General features: G+C 39.4%; 1 long non-coding RNA gene across 1 annotated transcript; it reads left to right on the top strand.

Annotated features, from left to right (window-relative positions):
- Positions 1-14,279: 14,279 nt before the first annotated feature.
- Positions 14,280-15,828, top strand: LOC133036468 (uncharacterized). The gene is made up of 3 exons (XR_009687105.1): positions 14,280-14,503; positions 15,095-15,160; positions 15,581-15,828. It is a non-coding gene; the product is annotated as an uncharacterized LOC133036468 (long non-coding RNA).
- Positions 15,829-22,698: the final 6,870 nt, after the last annotated feature.

Below are 22,698 nucleotides of genomic sequence, written 5' to 3'. Positions count from 1 at the left end.
ATGCACGCTAAACATGTAATCTACATATGCATACCGTTATACTAATCTTACTCGGATTCCGAATTCAGTGTGCCGTCAACCCGACCGGAACCGAAGCCGAGCTACGGACATCGGCTCCTAAACCATAAAAATCACAACGCTATAAGTGACACGCTAAATCACTTCCCGGGGACTTAAACTAGGAACTAAAAGTTTCCCTATCGATAAAAAGCATGGCAATACCCCTAAAAACATAAAAACGAGGAAAAACACGGGTTCTGAAAATTTCCCAACCGGTAGACCGGTTGCCCAACCGGAATTCCGGTTCTGGGAAATTCAGGACCCTCATCCGGAATTCCGGATGCACAACCGGAATTCCGGTTCCTCGCAGGCAGCAACATCAAATAATCATATCTTGCACAATTCAACCCCAAATCACCTCAAACTTTCCAGACATGTTCTATACCTTCCCTAGAACATATCCAAGGCATCAAAACAACCCAGAAACCTCAAACATGAAAAATGCCATTGGAGCTCAAGCTTTGAGTTCTAAACTCAAAATTGAGCAAAACCACCTAATCAGCAATCAAACTAGCTTAAAACCTCTTAAACTAGCATAATATAATCTCTGAAAACAAACAAAAACATTAACAACAATACAGCAACAGATTTCCAACAATTTCTTCAAAATTTACATTTTTGAGCTAGAAAAAACCAAACTTGAAACAAGGTAGCCTATATGCATTTCTAACAGCTTGAATCACCTCAAATTAACATGCTTACAATCCAGAAATTAATACAAAAATCACAGCAGCAACCATATATCAAAATCATGCATGCATTTCATCAATTTTACTTAAAATTCAAGAAAACACAAAGGTAAGTTATAAGTGATCCAACCTTGGCTAAGATTACACAAAGATGAGTTGAAATTCACAAGGATTTGAGGAGAAAAACCCAGCCCTAGCAAAACAAGTCTTGGCCGAAAAAGAGAGAGAGAGCTTGAGAGAGTTCTTTTCCAAAATTTTCTATTTTATTTTTCTAAGTGTTGAAATGAGAGAAAAAGATGAGTAAATGCCACATATCAACTTACATATCAGCCAACAATTAAATAAAATAACATTTATTTTTCATTTCATAAAGTCACAAAAGACAAAATACTAATGGGGCAAAAAGACCATTTTGCCCCTCCACCATAAAATCACATAAAAATCACTAAAGGGGGTATTTTTGGGAAATTCTAAATTCCCGGCCATTCCCGACATTCCCAATGTCTAAAACCCATCCCCAAACTACTAGCATACTAAGTTGTGATTTCTACTGAGCCAAACGCCGAGTTCCAAAATACCGGGCACCGGAATTACAAAATAGGCAAGCTACTGAATGACATAACTAACAGTATAATAAATTATTTAAATAGCTATAAATAATTTCATAATTAATCATAAACAACTGCTAATTTCCAAATTAACTAAGCGGGCTTCACAACTATCCCCCCCTTAAAAAGGATTTCGTCCCCGAAATCTAACCTGAATAACTCTGGATATTGAGCTCTCATATCTGTCACTAGCTCCCAGGTGGCTTCTTCCACCTTACTGTTTCTCCAGAGAACCTTGACCAATGCTATGGTCTTATTCCGAAGGACTTTATCCTTTTTATCCAGGATCTGCACTGGTTGTTCCTCATAAGTCATATTTGGCTGAAGCTGAAGACTCTCATAACTGAGTATATGAGAGGGGTCTGAAACGTATTTTCTCAACATCGAGACATGGAATACGTTGTGAACTGCTGATAAAGCTGGAGGCAATGCTAACCGATATGCCACTTGACCTATCTTCTCGAGAATCTCGAAAGGTCCTGTAAATCTAGGGCATAACTTGCCTCTTTTCCCGAAACGTCTAATCCCCTTCATCGGAGATACCCGTAAAAACACACGTTCCCCTACATGGAACTCACATCTCTGCGTTTCGGATCTGCGTAACTCTTCTGTCTGCTCTGTGAGGCAAGCATTCTAGCTTTTATCTTCTCTATTGCCTCATTGGTCCGCTGAATTGACTCTGGACCTAGGTATTTCCTCTCCCCTATCTCATCCCAGTGGATAGGGGATCTACACTTTCTACCGTACAACCGTTCATAGGGAGCCATCCCTATCGTACTCTGATAACTGTTGTTGTACGCAAATTCTATCAACGGTAGATACTTATTCCATGAGCCTTCAAAGTCCATAACACAGGCTCTCAACATGTCCTCCAATATCTGAATTGTCCTTTCGGACTGACCATCTGTCTGAGGATGGAATGTTGTACTAAATTTTAGCTTTGTACCCATTGCCCGTTGCAAACTTTGCCAAAATTTGGAGGTGAACTTCGGATCCCTGTCCGAAACTATAGACTTCGATACTCCGTGAAGTCTCACTATCTCTCTGACGTACATTTCTGCCAACTGATCCACTGAAAATGCTGTTCTAACCGGCAGAAAATGAGCAGATTTCGTAAATCGGTCCACCACTACCCAGATGGAATCAAATAAACCCGTGGTCCTAGGTAACCCGACCACAAAATCCATCGTAATATCTTCCCATTTCCATTCTGGTAGGGTTAGAGGCTGCAACAACCCCGTCGGGTCTCTGATGTTCAGCCTTAATCTGCTGACAAGTGAGGCATCTCGATACGAATTCTACCAAATTCTTCTTCATACCGCTCCACCAGAAGTACGGTTTCAAATCTTGGTACATCTTGGTGGTGCCGGGATGCAGGGAGTATGGGGTAGAATGAGCCTCCTCAAAGATTTCATTTCTAAGTTCCACACTGTTCGGAACGCAAACTCTGGCTTTATACAAAAGCATCCCACTATCTGACACTGAAAAGTCCTTGGCTTGACCAGCCAACACCCCATCTCGGATTTTCACTAACTCCGGATCTGTCATCTGAGCGACTTTTATTCTTTCCAACAGATCAGATTGCAGCGTCAAGTTGTGAAGCTGACCTACCACAAACTCAATGCTGGATCTAACCATATCCTCTGCTAGCTGAGGTGAGATCTGAACCATACTAACTACTTGCCCGGGACCCTTTCTGCTCAGGGCATCGGCCACTACATTGGCTTTTCCGGGATGATAGAGGATCTCACAATCGTAATCCTTCACTAATTCCAACCAACGCCTTTGTCTCATGTTCAAATCTTTCTGAGTAAAGAAATACTTGAGACTTTTATGGTTGGTATAGGTCTCACACTTCTCCCCATAAAGGTAATGCCGCCAAATCTTCAGTGCAAAAACCACTGCGGCCAATTCTAGATCATGAGTAGGGTATCGCTGTTCATAATCCTTTAACTGACGGGAGGCATAAGCGATGACCCGATCGGCTTCCATCAATACACACCCCAAACCCTGTTTGGATGCGTCACAGTAGACTACGAATTTCTCCTTGTCCGAAGGCAAAGCTAGCACCGGAGCAGTAATCAACCTCTGCTTTAGCTCCTGAAAGCTAGCTTCGCACTTATCTGACCGAATAAATCTCTGATTTTTCTTTGTAAGCTCGGTTAGGGGCATTGAAATTTTGGAGAACCCTTCGACGACCCTACGGTAGTACCCCGTTAAACCCAAGAGCTTCTGATCTCTGTCACTGTCTTCGGTCTCGGCCAATCCCTGACGGATTCAATCTTCCCGGGATCCACCTTGATCCCATCCTTGCTCACAATGTGCCCTAGGAAGGACACCTGAGACGACCAGAACTCACATTTCTAGAACTTGGCGTAAAGCTTATGTTCTCGAAGTCGTTGCAGTACCATTTGAAGATGCAACTCGTGCTCCTCTTCTGATTGAGAGTACACGAGGATGTCGTCGATAAACACAATCACACAGATATCGAGGAAATCCTTGAATACTCTATTCATCAGGTCCATGAATGCTGCAGGAGCATTGGTTAGTCCGAATGACATAACCAGAAACTCGTAGTGTCCATACCTAGTGCGGAAAGCCGTCTTTGGAATGTCCTCCTCTCGGATTCTCAACTGATGATAACCCGAACGGAGATCAATCTTAGAAAAGACCGTCTTCCCCTGAAGCTGATCGAACAAGTCATCGATCCTAGGTAATGGTTATTTATTCTTCACCGTCAGCTTGTTCAACTCCCTGTAGTCGATGCACATCCTCATAGATCCATCCTTCTTCTTGACGAATAAAACCGGGGCTCCCCAGGGTGACACACTAGGCCGAAAGAACCCTATGTCGAGCAACCCTTGAAGCTGAATCTTTAATTCCTTAAGTTCAGCTGGAGCCATTCTATACGGGGCTTTGGAAACCGGATCCACCCCTGGTGCCAAGTCAATCACGAAATCAATCTCCCGCTGAGGTGGTAACCCTGGAAGTTCTTCGGGAAAAACACCCAGAAATTCCCAACCACCCTGATGTCCTCTGGCCGAATGGTATCTGGTCGAGTGGTGTCCACCACCACGGCCAGAAACCCTAAGCAACCGCCGTGCAACAATTCTCTCGCTGACATAGCCGAGATCACCGGGATCCGAGATCCCTAAACTGAACCCACAAATACAAACGGTTCTTCACTTTCCGATTGGAAGACCACCATCTTCTTTTTAAAATCAATACTCGCCGAATAATTAGATAGGAAATCTATTCCTAAAATAATATCGAATTCGACTAAACTCATCTCTACCAGATCAGCGCTTAACTCTCTACCATCTATCCTGATCGGCATAGACCTAATCCACCTATTGGAGATAACCAATTCTTCGCCAGGTAACAGGGTTCCAAACCCTGATTCATATCTATCATACGGTCTATCCAATTTACTAGAGATTCTAGCAGCCACACAAAAACAACCTTGACCCAAGCACTCACCCGGAGAATGCCTCTTACTAATAAGACACTCCAGTAGGAATAACGGGTCTTAACACTACACTGACGATCGTCTTAATTCTGGTTCCCTCGGAACCTCTTGTTCTGCCTCGAGCCACCAGATGCAGTGGATGATTCCTCCTCCAGTCCATGGCCGAACCACTACCTCCCCTGCTGAAACCTGACGCAGGAGGGGTAGGAGCCTTGCCACATTCCGGAGTCCTAACTGATTCCACATACATCTAACTGCGCCCTCAGCTCACCATGCTTTCTTCGCCATCTCAGCTTAGATGGTCTTATCGTCGGTAGTGATCATAAGGTCATACTTGATCTTCACATTACGTCCATCGAGATATTTTCTTTCTTACTGAAATCGGTTGGCAAAAATCCCGAGGCTAACCTCGCCAACCAGCTGAACTGAGTAATATATTCCGTCATGCTCATATTCTCCCGCTGGGTCAGGTGGGCGAACTCTTTCCTCCTGGCGCTTCTGACCGCCTCGTTATAACATTTAACGCTGAAGAGTTCCTAAAACCTTTCCCAGGTCATAGTGATGACGTCATGGATCTGAGACACCATGTCCCACCAGATCAGAGCGTCTTCTTAAAACTGAAAAGTGGCACTCACCACTCTGTCGTTCCCGGTGACACCCATAAAGTTCAAGATCTTGGTGATCACCGTCAGCCACTGCTCGGCTTTCATCACGTCCGGACCTCCCAGGAAAACTGGAGGTGCTTGCTTCCGGAACCGCTCGTACAAAGGTTCCAATCTACTGGCCGCCACCACTATCCCGCACAGGCGGCGAGGGCGGTGCCACCGGAACTACGGCACCGGAACCGCAAGAGCACCCCGCTCGTCTCAACCTCTCGAATCTCGAGATCTTGCTCTTCTATCCGGCTTGCATTTCCGCAAACCGTAACTTCCCACCCCGGGCTTCCTGATTGACTTGGGCAGCCTGCGGCGAGTTAACATCACTCCAACCGCGAACCCTGCCCCTGGGACCTCTACCTTGGCCCAAAACACTTGAGGGGAACTGAGCTCCTCGACCTTGATCTGACCCGACTGAGATGCCCTGACTCCTAATATTTCGTCTGGCGTCCATCTAGTCTGATCCGCCTCGAAATCCCGAGTTGGCACTTCAGGTCACGATCATCGAGAGCTTTACTAATACCGCTTAATTTGGAAATTAAAAACGAAACATGCGCCTATTCTACTATCAGGCTACTAACATGCTTCCTAACAGGCTTTTCTTTTTCATAACTGAATAAAAATAAACTACTAAAGCAATAAAGGCTTACTGAACCGTGAACCGAGCTAACTGCTGATGTTGATTGTACATGTCGTGACGATCTTCGGAAGACAACCTGGCGGCTCTGATACCAAATTGTAACACCCTAACTAACATAGGCGTATTACGTGATTTTTAAACATGCTGTGCAGCTCGTTGCTAATCAACGAGGTTTATGGAAAAACGTGATTAATTAAAATTTTGCTTTTTAATTAAACTTATAAAACAACATTACAAAAGACTCGGGATCCCGATTATAAAATCATTTACAAAAAGATTTAACTGTTTAACTGATATACAAAATACATGTCGCCTAGCGACCAGTTACAAAATCAGCCTCGCTGTCCCGATGATCGTACGCTCCAGGCCTAACCGCCCCGACATGTACAACCTTCATAAGCTCGCTCTCGGTCCATCAGCACTAGCCTTGCCTTTACCTACACATCAACGTAGAACTGTGAGTCGACAGACTCAGTAAGAAAAAGCATAATAATACTCATACATAATACTAACTGCCGTGTCCAACACGATACTGAGTCCCGCTACTGCCATGTCCAACATGGTACTGAGCCACTACTGCCATGTCCAACATGGTACTGAGTTCTGAACGTTCATAGGGACGGTACTATTGACACGTAACAACCTGATCGGTCGAACCGGTCATACTCCGCCGCCGGTCATACTCCACTGTACCGACGTGTTACTATATCCTCCGATCGGTCGAACCGGTCATACTCCGGCTTGGTCATACTCCAGCTGTACCGACGGATACGTCAATAGTACGGAACCACCAACCAAGTGTCACTGATCGGTCGAACCGGTCATACTCCGCCGTCGGTCATACTCCACCGTACCGACGTGACAGGGTTGGATGGTTCGAAGCCAACATACATAACTAATGTAATCTAACAGGCTTCCTACATGCACGCTAAACATGTAATCTACATATGCATACTGTTATACTAATCTTACGGATTCCGAATCTGTGTGTGCCGCCAACCCGACCGGAATCGAAGCCGAGCTACGGACATCGGCTCCTAAACCATAAAAATCACAACGCTATAAGTGACACGCTAAATCACTTCCCGGGGACTTAAACTAGGAACTAAAAGTTTCCCTATCGATAAAAAGCATGGCAATACCCCTAAAAACATAAAAACGAGGAAAAACACGGGTTCTGAAAATTTCCCAACCGGTAGACCGGTTGCCCAACCGGAATTCCGGTTCTGGGAAATTCAGGACCCTCATCCGGAATTCCGGATGCACAACCGGAATTCCTGCTCGCAGCAAGAACATCAAATAATCATATCTTGCACAATTCAACCCCAAATCACCTCAAACTTTCCAGACATGTTCTATACCTTCCCTAGAACATATCCAAGGCATCAAAACAACCCAGAAACCTCAAACATGAAAAATGCCATTGGAGCTCAAGCTTTGAGTTCTAAACTCAAAATTGAGCAAAACCACCTAATCAGCAATCAAACTAGCTTAAAACCTCTTAAACTAGCATAATATAATCTCTGAAAACAAACAAAAACATTAACAACAATACAGCAACAGATTTCCAACAATTTCTTCAAAATTTACATTTTTGAGCTAGAAAAAACCAAACTTGAAACAAGGTAGCCTATATGCATTTCTAACAGCTTGAATCACCTCAAATTAACATGCTTACAATCCAGAAATTAATACAAAAATCACAGCAGCAACCATATATCAAAATCATGCATGCATTTCATCAATTTTACTTAAAATTCAAGAAAACACAAAGGTAAGTTATAAGTGATCCAACCTTGGCTAAGATTACACAAAGATGAGTTGAAATTCACAAGGATTTGAGGAGAAAAACCCAGCCCTAGCAGCCAAGTCTTGGCCGAAAAAGAGAGAGAGAGCTTGAGAGAGTTCTTTTCCAAAATTTTCTATTTTATTTTTCTAAGTGTTGAAATGAGAGAAAAAGATGAGTAAATGCCACATATCAACTTACATATCAGCCAACAATTAAATAAAATAACATTTATTTTTCATTTCATAAAGTCACAAAAGACAAAATACTAATGGGGCAAAAAGACCATTTTGCCCCTCCACCATAAAATCACATAAAAATCACTAAAGGGGGTATTTTTGGGAAATTCTAAATTCCCGGCCATTCCCGACATTCCCAATGTCTAAAACCCATCCCCAAACTACTAGCATACTAAGTTGTGATTTCTACTGAGCCAAACGCCGAGTTCCAAAATACCGGGCACCGGAATTACAAAATAGGCAAGCTACTGAATGACATAACTAACAGTATAATAAATTATTTAAATAGCTATAAATAATTTCATAATTAATCATAAACAACTGCTAATTTCCAAATTAACTAAGCGGGCTTCACATTGCCCCTCCATACTAAAATAACATAAAGGGCACTAAAGGGATATTTTGGGAAAATCTAAATTCCCGGCCAATCCCGACATTCCCAATGTCTAATAAACCGTCCCACAATACTAACATACTAAGTTGTGATTTTACTGAGCCAAACACCGAGTTCCATGTTACCGGGCACCAGAATGCAAAGTTATGAAAATCACTATATGACATAAAATGCATCTCAGAATTCAATAATAACAGCATAAATAATTATTTAAATATCTATAAATTATTTTCATAATTAAACATAATTAACTGCTAATGTCCAAATTAAACTAAGCGGTCTTTACATCAAGGGTTAAAGGTCCCTATCAGTAAGAGGGGTGACTGACGTTGTTGTCCCATCTACCTGAGGAGAAGGCTCCCTCAACACATTGGTTTGGTTTTTCCCTCCAATAATTGAAGGTATTTGGTGTATCGCGGGTAGGCCCTCTAGGTTTCGGTGAACTCCACCTGGGTCATCTCTAGTGGTTGGTGGTGGAGGGTCTATCCTGTTAGCAATCAACTAGTTATTGTGTAGGAAAAATTTGATATCTTATAAACGTCGGGAATGCGTTGGCATCTTTGAAGGACAATGGATTACTTTGAAAAATTGTATCTTTGGACATTGACTTTCCCACAGACTATGCCAAATTATTTTTGGTAAGAATTCTTCAATGATGTTGTTGGCCAAATTTTCTATGTATGAATGACAAAAGATTAGGAGGTAAGTGAACTTGCAAAAGCTTAAGAATAATTTCAGCGAAATAATGGTGAAAAGATGGATGTTTTATTGATACTCATAAGCTAGGGTTACACAAAGTTTCCAACCAATTTGAATGAGAGATGAAGTCCTAATTATTAGTAAGCTTTGGTAGCTCATATTACATGTGGTCGCCAAAGGGACAACCTAGTACTTGTATCTTCCTCAGCTGCAGAGGTCAGAGTAGTGGTTGGAAGGCAATATATACAGTGTATCATTGGTCAGGTATGTCAAGTTCTCCAGGTAGGTGTTGATCCCACTACGTGTATAGTTCTTTTTTCTAGAACATATTAAGAGTTATGGATGGACATATGAGGATCAATCCCCACATGGTAGTCCCAACATAGTCTTCCTATTATGGTAGTCCCCTTACTATTTCCCATAACCATTTATTTTTTCCTACTCAAACCTTCATATATTTCTTCGGCAATTACTAAGGGTTAGAAGTCACTCATTTGAATGAGGGTAGCCTTCATTCTCATAAGATTCATATCAATTTACTCATGGAGGTAAATCCCAAGGAAACCAAGGGAACCACATGAATAAAATTAGTTAGGCGAGTGGTACAACAAGAAGTGCAAAGACCTCTAGGTGACCAGGCTCCTAGTGGTGCAGGGCCTAGTGGCGCAACTCTTGATGGTGCAGGGCCTGCTGTCACCAATGCTTGGTGGTCACAGATTTTTGCTCTCTTTCTGCTTATTTTTGGCCTTATGTCTTTCCCTGTCATGATGTGACAGTCAGTAGTCCCGTGATCCATAAGGGGAAATACCAGGTAAGCTGTACAATCCCACACCGCCTGGGGAAGGTCAAGTGGGATGATTCTGAGACTGTGTAGGTATGGGACTACACAGTTGAAGAGAGCTTAAATGGATTGATTGGTACTACCTATGTCAACAAGGTGCATCTTGTTTTTCGGTAGCCCATCACGAAAGAACTCCACAGTTAAGCGTGCTTGACCTGGAGCAATTTTAGGATGGGTGACCTCCTGGGAAGTTTTCCCAGGATGCGTGTGAGTGAGGACAAAGCACGCTGGAAACACTCGTGTTGGTCTGTAGGGTCAGTCATCAGTCCATGAAGCAGCCAGAGTGATGTACTCGTGTATAAGAGCCATTCATTCCGTGGGTGTAAGGGCCACATGGAGGCTTGAAGCGGGGACGTTACAAATGGTATCAGAGCCTTGACCCAGCCGGAAGTGTGGTCGACGAGGACGTCGGACCCCGTAAGGGGGGGTGATTGTGACAATCAGTAGTCCCGTGATCCATAAGGGGAAATACCAGGTAAGCTGTACAATCCCACACCGCCTGGGGAAGGTCAAGTGGGATGATTCTGAGACTGTGTAGGTATGGGACTACACAGTTGAAGAGAGCTTAAATGGATTGATTGGTACTACCTATGTCAACAAGGTGCATCTTGTTTTTCGGTATCCCATCACGAAAGAACTCCACAGTTAAGCGTGCTTGACCTGGAGCAATTTTAGGATGGGTGACCTCCTGGGAAGTTTTCCCAGGATGCGTCTGAGTGAGGACAAAGCGCGCTGGAAACACTCGTGTTGGTCTGTAGGGTCAGTCATCAGTCCATGAAGCAGCCAGAGTGATGTACTCGTGTATAAGAGCCATTCATTCCGTGGGTGTAAGGGCCACATGGAGGCTTGAAGCGGGGACGTTACACATGAGATCATTAGGACTTGATAAAGGTATGAAGAAGGGTATTGTATAAGACACTTAACACATGACCAAGACCCCATGGAGTTTTCTCCACCTTGGTGGCACAAGGGTTTATTGCCAACCTTATGCAACTAGGTGTTACCAAAATGGACATTCGGTTGTTGCATTTTCTCATCCTTGGTTCCTTCAGAACTTGTTGTCTCTATCTTTCCCTAGCAGGTTAGGATATTTCAATTGGAAGGAAAGAGAAAGTGTCCATAGACTTTGGGAGGTTGTCCCAAGAGTTTATTTCCCTTACCTTGGTGGCGTAGGGGTCTACTGCCACCAACTTTGCACCACTAGATGTTTCCATCATGGTGTGTGTGTGGGGGAGAGTTGTTCATTCAGACACTTGTTCCTTTTAGCCCTTTTGGTCTTTCCTTTCCAACTCTCGATTAGTGACAGAGGATTTTCCTTATGAAGATTCACCAGTTATTAGTACCAATATAATTTGTGTGGTGTTATGAGTTTTCTAACTAACTTAGTGCTTGCTAATTTAACAGTTTTTAGCTTTTAAAGTTTAAATATTAATTTTTTTGTTAACCATATATTTATTAGAAATTAAATATTAATAATTGATAAATCAATATTTGTAGGCTGATACTTTAATTATCCTCTTTATTACTTATTAATAATTTGTATACTTGTGTAATTAAAATTTCACAATAATGAGGGCATCCGTTTTGCCTTTATTATAGGAGCATTTTACATATTTGGCAAAAAAATCAACAAAACTGACAAATGCAATTATGGTGGTGTTTGGTTGGAGGTAACGAAATAGAATGGAATGGAAGGGAAACAATTTTTATTCTATTCCTTTGTTTGGTTGCATATAATAGTATTGGAATGTCATTCCAATGAAATGACCTTTCTACTACTTTGGTGGAATGACTATTCCATTTTAAAATAAAAGGAAAGACCAATCCAATGCATGATGAGAAAAAATTTAATAATTTTTTTATCGATTTTTTTATACATTTTAAATTTTATTACATTTCATTCCTATTCTTATTCTCATTCTCATTCATATTCTTATGTTTTCATTCGTCCTAACGAAACGCCACCTTAAGATTATATACATAGAATAAAAAACAAGAAATTTTGGGGGATATTTCGTATCCATTACTTTCCTCAAACAACCTAAAAACACCAAAAATCAATATCTTCTCCGTCCAAAAATCTTCGTAATTCTTGTGATAGTTGGTGTCTCAACAAAATAGGGCAGTCTTTTAGTGAGTTTTGGCGTCTGAAAATGAAGTGGGTAACATGAGTTCGGTAGAGAAAATAGAGAGAAAGAGAGTGGAGTTTAATTGTGACTAGGGAATTTGTAAAACAATAGAGAGATTAGCATAAAATTGTTATGGGGTCAAATTGGGAGTCTTTTTTTTTATTATTCTAAATGGGATGTGCACTTTGGTAGAAACTCAAATTTCTTATAAAAAAGTTACTATTCCAACTATACTATATGAATAAAAAGAAAACAAAGAAAAGTACTAATAACTTGCGTTGGGTTGGTCAAGTACAGTAAGAAATTAACCAAATGTATAGAAGGTATAAATGCGAAGATGACCTAACATTTCACTTTATTGCCTTTTTATTATTATATTGTTGAAATACAAAAGCTTTTGGTGGTAGTTAAGTTAAAGACTGATCAAAGCAAAGACACAAATTTATCACACTCGGTACCATTTGTAGCTTTAATTACCGACACACTTTGTAAAGTCTTTAATAAGAGTAGAAACCACAGCTTCTGAAATAAACTACCTTTCCTTTATCACCTTCTCTTCATATTTATTCATTATTGGTTCCACAAAAACGAAGTACGTAGAAGAGTGGAAAAGTAGCACAGTGTGCCACGTTTGGATATCATTACAGTCACATTATTACGACCCACATACATATCATTAAGTAGAAAAGTATAATAATATATTTTTCAAATTAAAAAAGTATAATAATATATATGTGTTGATTAATAATAATAAAAAAAAAAAGTTGGGGAATTATTTATATACTATTTTTTAAATTTACTGTTTGAGTTTCTTAAACAGTTTTTATGTGGGTTGTTATGTGGATTTTAGTTGTAATTTAGGTAGTACAGTTGGTTGCTATGTGGGTTTTTATGTAAATTTCATTAAAAAAGAAAAAACTTCTTTGAAGTGTAAAAATAAATAAACTACAAAAATGTATATAATATATATATATATATAGAGGAGGTTCCAATGGTTACACTAAAAATGTAGCCATTAGATTATTATTGAATGATTGTGATTAATTTGAAAATTAAATAAAAATAAATAATAATTAACTTATAACCTAATAGTCACCTAATAATTTATTTCCTTATAAAACTTTAATGAAAATTAATTATATTTTAAAATTAAATTAATTATAACTGTTAATTAATTTTTCTTAATTTCTTATTCAATAAGGATCTTTTAGCAATTTTTTTGTCCTTAAATTATTAAAATTTTTATAGCAACTCTTTATAATTTAAAATTATACACATATAATTTCATAATTAAAATTTTCTTATACTTATAACTTTAATTTATAATTATTACACTTAACTATATAAATCTTTTTATTTAAATATTTAAAAAGTAAAAATTGAAATAGGTTGAATGTATTTTCTAAAAAAAAAATGGCTAAACTCCTCCATCTTTTTTTTTATAAGGAGTCATTCACTCAAAAAATAAAGTCAAGCTACCCCAAAAAATGAAGCAACCTGAAACTCGAATAGAAAATCTCATACTTAGTTCTTCTAGCTATAAAAAAAATTAATATCATTTAAAAATAATTAATTATTTAAAAATTTATTATACAAGAAGAGAATTCTAATTTGTGTAAAAAAAAAAGTCTAATTTTTGTAAAAAAAAATAAAGTTTCATTGTAAATATTATAATCAAATGGCTTATGTAAAGACCGCTTAGCTTTAATTTGGAATTTAGCAGATAAATAGGACTCAATTATGAAAATTATTTAGTAGTTATGAATTATCAGTTTACGGAGATTTATTTGAATTCAGAATGCCTTTTATATGTTATATATGGAATTTCATATTTATGCATGTTTTGTGTCCAACAACATTGGAACGCAGTGTTTGGCTATTACAATCACATCTTAGTATTTTTTTAATATAGCGAGGCAATATAGATAGACATTGGGAATGTTGAGAATAGTCGAGATTTTAGAGTTGACCAAAATACCCCTAAGTAATTTTACGGCTTTTTGGCTTAAGTGGAGGCAAAATGATCTTTTTTCCCTAAGTTCTTTTGTCTTTTAGTGAGTAGTAATTAATCCTTAAATCAAATTTTTATTAATTCGATTGCTGAAACTAATTAAGTAAAGTTAAGCTTTACTCTCATTTTTTACAAAAATCAAATACAGGAAAAACACAAAAAAGAAACCCTTTCTCTCTAGTCTTTCTGTCTCTCGTGAACTCTAGAAACCAGGAAGGAACCATGGTTTTTCTTTAGCAATTCAGAGATTATTTAGCATCTTTTGTGAGGTTTCAAGCTTGGGTAAGCTTTCTAGTTCTTTTCTATGGTTTCTTTAGTTTATGTAGCTTCTCTTGCATGATTTTTGAGATGTTGGGTTATGAGTTGTTAGAGTTGTTGGATTTTGTATTTTAATGATATATTATGGTTGTTTGAGCTGATTGAAAGTTAATTGATGAGTTAATTTGGTGTTTAGACATGGTTTGAGTTTTAAAACTCAAACTTTAGTCTCTAATGGTGAATCTTGATTTTGTGCTTGTTGAGGTGTTTTATGGCCTTGGTTATGTTTATTGGGGTATCATATGAAGGTCTGGAAGGTTTGGTAAGGTTTGGAGTTGAATTGATTAGGTTTTCAAAATTTTTAGGTTACCTGGTGTAAAACCGGTTAATCGGTTTTACAAGCCTTGTAAAACTGGTTAACTGGATCAGATGCCGGTTTCCTGCACTTTTTCGTGTTTTCAATTTGAGTTAGTTTCAGAGCTTTGGTTGGTTAATTCCCTGCTAGTTTAGGGTATTGTCATATTAAATTGATGTAGATAGGTTTTTGGTTTAAAACCTAAGTCCCGGTTGTGATTTGGCAAGTCACTTATTCATGTTGTTATCGATGTGATTTAGGAGCCTATAATTCGTCGAGCAATTGTTCTACTCAGGTTGGTCGGCACACCTGAATTTGGAAACGAGGTGAGATTAGTATAATGATATGCATATGTAATTACATGTTTAGTGTGCATGTTAGTTAGGCCTGTTAGATTACATTAGAAATGTATGTTGGCTTAGGTACTATTCGACCGTATCACATCGGTACGCCTAGGGTATGACTAGCGTACCGAGTATAGGCTGATATTATGGTCGATAGTACTGTACTACTTGACAGTATCACATTGGTACGGCTAGAGTATGACTAGCGTACCGAGTATAAGTTGATATTATGGTCAATAGTATTGTTGTTCGAACGTTCTAGACTCAGCACCATGTTGGACACGGAGATAAAGTTATAATTGGGGGTATGGGCGTCTGATCATAATCTGGGTTATTGCTATGATATTATTTATGCTTTTCTTACTGAGTCTGTTGACTCACAGTAGATATTTCTATATGTAGGTAAGGGCAATGCTAAAGTTGAGCACCCGTGAGAGCGAGCAGATGACGATTGTCAATATCGGGGCAGTTAGGCCTGGAGCGTACGATCGTAAGGGACATCAAGGCTTTTGCTGACAGTCGCTAGGCAACAAAACTTACGTATATGTGTATAGCAAACTTTTATAAATGTCTTTTGTAAACGGTATCCCGGGATTTTATATATGTAATACTTTAATTTTCTAATTAAATAATCAAATTTTAATTATTCACGATTTTTAATAACCTCATTGATTATCAACGAGCTGCACAGTACGTTTAAAATAACGCTAACAAGCCTATGCTAGTTTGGGTGTTACAATTTGGTATCAGAGCTGCCAGTTTGTCTTCCGAAGATTTTCACGACATGTACAATCATCATCAGTAGTCAAATCGTTTTCACGATTCAGTTAGCTTTTATTGCTTTAGTAGTTTATTTTAATAGTATAATTTAAAAAAAAGCCTATTAGGAAGCATGTTAGTAGCCCGATAGTGGAATAGGTGCATGTTATTAATTTCCAAATAAGCGGCATTAGCACGTTATTCTTGATTGCGATCTGACCAGACTAGCTCTTGGTTACGTGGGCTGTTTTAGTAGTGTGGACGCCAGGCGAAACACCAGGAGTCAGGGTAACTCGGTCGGATTCAATGGCGGTCAGGGAGTTTGGATTCCCCTAAATATTCATGCCCGATGTAGAGGCCTTAGAAGCATGGCACGTGGACAAGGTGATATTAACCCGCCACAGGCTGCCCAAGCTGCCCATGATTGGGAAAACTGGCTTGCAGTGATGCAAGCCAGGATCAATGAGCAAGATGAAGAGATTTGATGGTTGAGACAGCAGGGTGCTTCTACAGTTCTTGCTCCAGAAATACCAGTGGCACATGCCCCTACTATGCAAGCCGAACCTGTAGTTGCAGTGAACCGAATGGAACCCCTGTATGAAAGGTTCCGTAAGCAAGCACCTCTAGTTTTCCTAGGAGGTCTCGATGTCATGAAATCCGATCAATGGCTAACAGTGATTACCCGAATCTTGAGCTTTAGGGGCGACATCGGTAATGATAAGGTGGCTTGTGCCACTTTCCAATTTCAAGAAGACGCTCTAGATTTGTGGGACATGGTTTCTCTGACCCAAGATGTTACTATGATGACCTGGAAAAGTTCCAGGAGTTTTTCGACGTGAGGTGTTACAATGAGGCAATTCGAAGCGCAAAAAGAAAATAATTCATCCAATTGACTCAGAAAGAAAACATGAGTGTTACAGAATACATGACTCAATTTGATCGTTTGGCGAGGTTGGCCTCTGGAATTGTGCCAACCGATTTCAGTAAGAAAGAGAAGTACCTAGATGGGTTAAATTTGAAGATCAAACATGACCTAATGATCACTACTGACGACAGTACCACCTATGTTGAAATGGTGGATAAGGCACTGCGAGCTGAGGGCGTAGTGGAGTGCACTTTAGAGTCTCGTGGGACTCTGGTTGTTGATGGGGCTCCTACCCTTTCCGACATCAGGCTTTAGTAGGGGAGGTAGTGGCTCGACCACTGATCAGAAAAGAAAGGCACCTATTGCATCCAGTGGCTCAGGTCTAAACAAGAGGTTCCGAGGGAACCAGGGTCGAGGCAATCGTTAAGGTATCTCCAAAACGATACACTTACCCAGAATGCCCTAGTTGTAAAAAGCATCACCTGGGAGAGTGTAGAGGGTAGAGGTGCTTTCAGTGTGGCATGCCAGGGCATTACAAAAGGGATTGTCCCCAGCTCAGGACCGAAACACCAAAGACTACAGCGAAACCCACTCTAGTAAGGGTGTTCGCAATAACTCAGGCTGATGCAGAAGCCAGCCCCTCAATGGTCACAGGTCAGCTCTCGGTCAACAATTGTTATTTCTTTATGTTGTTTGACTCTGGGGCCACTCATTCCTATGTGGCGACCAGAATTTTTAGTAAATTGGATAGACCACATGATAGTTATGAAATAGGATTTGGAACCCTACTGCCTGGCGGAGAGTTAGTTATCTCCAAAAGGTGGATTAGGTCTATGCCGATCAGAATAGAGGATAGAGAATTGAGTGATGACTTAATAGAGATGAATTTAGCAGAATTTGATATTATACTTGGAATGGATTTCTTATCCAAGTACTCAGCCAGTATTGATTGTAAGAGGAAGATGGTAATCCTCCAACTAGAAGGTGAGGAACCGTTTGTCTTTGTCGGATTGCTTCGGGGATCTCAGATCTCAGTAATTTCAGTATTAATAGCTAAGGAATTATTATGAGATCAATGTCTATAGTTTTTGACCGTGGCATTGGATACCACTCGGCCTGTGTCTGTTCGGCTAAAGGACATCAAGGTGGTTCGGGAATTCTTAGATGTTTTTCCTGAAGAACTTCTGGGTTTACCACTGCATAGGAAAATTGATTTTGTTAATGATTTGGCATCTGGAGCAGAACTAGTTTCTAAGGCCCCTTTTAGAATGGCTCCAGCAGAACTTAAAGAATTGAGAATTCAACCTCAGGGGGAAAACAGTCTTTTCAAAGATGGATCTCTGATCGGGCTATCATTAGTTGAGAATCTGAGAGGAAGACATTCTAAAGATAGCTTTCCGCACTAGGTATGGACATTATGAATTTTTGGTTGTGCTTTTGGACTGACCAATGCTCCCGCAGCTTTCATGGATCTGATGAATAGGGTATTTAAGGATTTCCTCGATATTTGTGTTATTGTATTTATCGACGACATCCTTGTGTACTCACAATCAGAAGAGGGAGCATGAACAACATCTTCGGATGGTTCTACAATGACTTCGAGAGCACAAGTTATATACCAAATTCAAGAAGTGAAATTTTTTGCTATCTTAGGTGTCCTTCCTTGGGCACATTGTTAGCAAAGATGGGATCAAGGTGGATCTGGGAAAGATAGAATCCGTCAGAGATTGGCTGAGACCAAAAATAGTGACAGAAGTTAGAAGCTTCTTGGGTCTCGCTGGTTATTATCGTCGGTTTGTAGAAGGGCTCTCTAAAATTTCAACACCCTTAACCGAGGTCACCAAAAAGAATCAGGGTTTTGTATGGACGGATAAGTGTGAAACAAGTTTTCAGGAGCTGAAACAGAGGTTAATCACAGCTCCAGTGTTAGCCCTACCTTCTGACAATGAGAAGTTCGTAGTTTATTGTGATGCATCCAGACAGGGTCTAGGGTGTGTACTGATGCAAGCTGATCAGGTGATTTCCTATGCCTCTCGTTAGTTGAAGGATTATTAACAGCGGTACCGGACTCGTGACCTAGAACTTGCCGCGGTAGTGTTTGCTTTGAAGATATGGCAGCATTCTCTCTACTGAGAGAAATGTGAAATTTATACTGACCATAAAAGCCTCAAATATTTCCTTACCCAGAAAGATTTGAATATGAGGCAGAGACGTTGGTTAGAGTTGGTTAAGGATTACGATTGTGAGATCCTTCACCATCTTGGGAAAGCCAATGTAGTGGCTGATGCCCTGAGTAGGAAGGGTCCCGGACAAGTAACTAGTATGGTTCAGATTTCATCTCAGTTAGCAAAGGACGTGGTCAGATCAAGCATCGAGTTTGTTGTAGGCAAACTTCATAACTTGACGCTGCAATCTGATCTACTAGAATGTATTAAAGCTGCTCAGATAACTGATGCAGAATTAGTAAAGATCAGAGATGAGGTTTTAGCTTGTCAAGCCAGAGACTTTACAGTGTCAGATAGTGGGATGCTGTTATTCAAGACCAGGGTTTGTGTTCCTAATAATGTGGAACTTAGAAATGAAATTATTGAAGAGGCCCATACCACTCCATATACCATGCATCCCGACACAACCAAGATGTATCAAGATTTTAAACCCTACTTCTGGTGGAGCGGAATGAAGAAGAATGTGGTAGAATTCGTATTGAGATGCCTAACTTGTTAGAAAATTAAGGCTGAACATCAGAGACCGGCAAGGTTGTTGCAGCCTTTAACCCTACCTGAGTTGAAGTGGGAAGACATCACAATGGACATTGTGGTTGGGTTACCTAGAACCACAGGTTTATTTGATTCAATTTGGGTTGTGGCAGACCGGTTTATGAAGTCAGCTCATTTTCTACCTATTAAAATAACCTTTTCAGTGGATCAGTACGCGTACTTGTATGTTAAAGAGATAGTAAGATTGCACGGTGTGCAAAACTCCATAGTTTCGGATAGACATCCAAAGTTCACTTCAAAATTTCGGTAGAGTTTACATCAGGCTATGGGTACCAAACTGAAATTCAGTATAGTTTTCCATCTTAGATTGATGGACAGTACGAAAGGACAATTCAAATACTAGAAGATATGTTACGAGCCTATGTTAGGGATTTTGAGGGCTCCTAGAGTAAGTACCTACCGTTGGTAGAGTTTTTGTTCAATAACAGTTATCAAAGTACGATAGGGGTGGCTCCCTATGAAATGTTATATGGCAGAAAGTGTAGATCTCCCATTCACTCGGATCAAACATGAGAGAAGAAATAATTAGGTCCCTAGTCAATACAACGGACTAATGAATCAATTGAGAAGATTAAAGCCAAAATGCTTGCCTCTTAGAGTAGGCAAAAGAGTTATGCAGATCCGAAACACAGAAATGTACGTTTCAAGTAAGGGATCATGTGTTCCTACGGGTGTCTCCAATGAAAAGAATCAAGCGTTTCGGGAAAAGAGGCAAGTTATGTCCTAGATTCACAGGTTGTTTCGAAATTCTCGAGAAGGTTGGACAAGTGGCATATCGTTTAGCTTTGCCTCCAGCTCTTTCAGCAGTTCACAATGTATTTCAAGTTCTGTGTTATAGAAGTACGTTTCAGATCTACTCATGTCTTATGAAGAACAGCCAGTTCAAATCCTTGACAAAAAAGATAAGGTCCTTCGGAACAAGACCATAGCTTTGGTCAAAGTACTCTGGAGAAATAGCAAGGTTGAGGAAGCCACCTGTGCGTTAAAATCAGACATGAGAACTCAATATCAAGAGTTGTTTAGGTTAGATTTCGAGGACGAAATACTTTTAAGGGGGGGGAGGGGTAATTATAAAGACCGCTTAGCTTTAATTTGGAAATTAACAGATAGATAGGACTTAATTATGAAAATTATTTAGTAGTTATGAATTATCTGTTTACATAGATTTATTTGAATTCAGAATGCCTTTTATATGTTATATATGGAATTTCATATTTATGCATGTTTTGTGCCCGACAACATTAGAACGCAGTTTTAGGCTATTAGAATCACATCTTAGTATTTTTTTTATCATAGCGAGGCAATATAGATAGACATTGGTAATGTCGGGAATAGTCGAGATTTTAGAGTTGACAAAAATACCCCTAAGTGATTTTATGGCTTTTTGGCTTAAGTGGGGGTAAAATGGTATTTCTGCCATAAGTTCTTTTGTAACGCCCTAATGCTAAGGCATGTTACAGTGCTTTGTCAATTATAGTGTTGTCTTTGCTAATCAAAGAATTTTCTTGAAAAACGTGTCAAATTAAAACTTTTATATTAATTAACAAACTTTATAGTATACAAAACTATTTACAAGTTCAGGGATCCTGTTTTCAAACTTTTAATCTTAATATTCCAAAATACATATTATCCAGGTCGCCCAGCGACTACAAAATATAACCGTAGATGTCCCGAGACCGAACACTCCAGGTCGCGCTGCTTTGACATGTACAATCTCATCTAGCTCAGATTCACTCTTGTTCAGCTTTCGCCTTTCCTTTACATACACAAGGAAGCAAAACTGTGACTCGACAGACTCAGTAAGAAAAGCATATAACATATCATATAATTTCTCACTTGTATTTAGGCGCCGATACACCTATTTACAAGGCTCAACAAATGAGTAAGAACGTTCCATACCACGGTATAGCCACTATACCACATACACTACGTACCTCACTGTACGAGTGTTGGTAGGGTTTGTTTCGTACCCTGAGTACCACTGAGTGATATACCACACACACTCAATACATTTCTGTACTTGTGCAGGTATCACTGTAATGTACTCTTAAATAACATTCACTATACCAATGCACTCTATACCTTAACTATACAAGTGTTGGTAGTGCAACTAACACTTTAAGCATGCATATACACATAACATATACATACACTCAGATATTGATATCACATATACCCTCAACAAAAAACTCGAGGAATTCAACAACTTGCAATCTGAGGTCCACAAGAAAGTAGAGATGGAAATTTATACCACAGTGATGGATAACTGTGGGGGGCGGTGGGCGAGGACATTTTCAATACCCAAAGCAGAAATTGAGAAAGGGCGGGGATAATACTATCCGTACTATATCCAACCCCGATATAGATATATATATAATTTCCTATTTATTCTTAGCGTATATATAATATATATATCATTGATAATCAAAGTTATTTTGATTATCATCCATAATCAAAATTATATATCATGTGCTTAAATTATGAAGATCTAATGACGATAGTGAACTGTTGATCATTGTGGATTACAAGCGTAAAGATATTTTCTTCTCAATTTTTAGTTTCGTCTTTGTTTACTTTTTAACTTGTTGGGAGACTTGAGAGGTATGAGACTATGATACTATACTTGGGTTATGATTTTTTTGTTTTTTTTTTCAAACTTTGAGATAGATTTATTTTTTATTTTCTATTGGGTTATGCTATTTATTTTCTCAATATTTTTAATTTTGAGGCAGATTTGTGTTTCATCTTCTATGAATTATGAAGGCATAATAAATATTTGTGTGAATATTAATTTAATTTAAATTTATTTTTTTTCGATTTTTTTAATTATTTAATTTTTTTTTATCTATTTTGTCTTAATGGATACGCGATGGATTCCCCATAACTGATAGGTATTCTCCTACCCCAAATTTGTTTGTAATTAGAAGGAATGGGGGCGGGGATTGCATTCCCCGTACATTAACCACCAAATTTCCATCTATACTAGAAAGTCTTGGTGATCCAGGTCCAGGTTGACGTCATATGTCAACCTGGGCGTTGGATGTCAACTTGGGTGCTGGGTCATGAACTTGCTACAGTAAAATGACCATAACTCACATAATATTGATCTGATTGATGCA

This window comes from Cannabis sativa, chromosome 4 (assembly GCF_029168945.1).
Source record: "Cannabis sativa cultivar Pink pepper isolate KNU-18-1 chromosome 4, ASM2916894v1, whole genome shotgun sequence".
In the NCBI taxonomy this organism is placed as follows: Eukaryota; Viridiplantae; Streptophyta; class Magnoliopsida; order Rosales; family Cannabaceae; genus Cannabis; species Cannabis sativa.
Note: the sequence above shows the minus strand (reverse complement) of the source record. Positions and strands in the feature narration are given on the sequence as shown.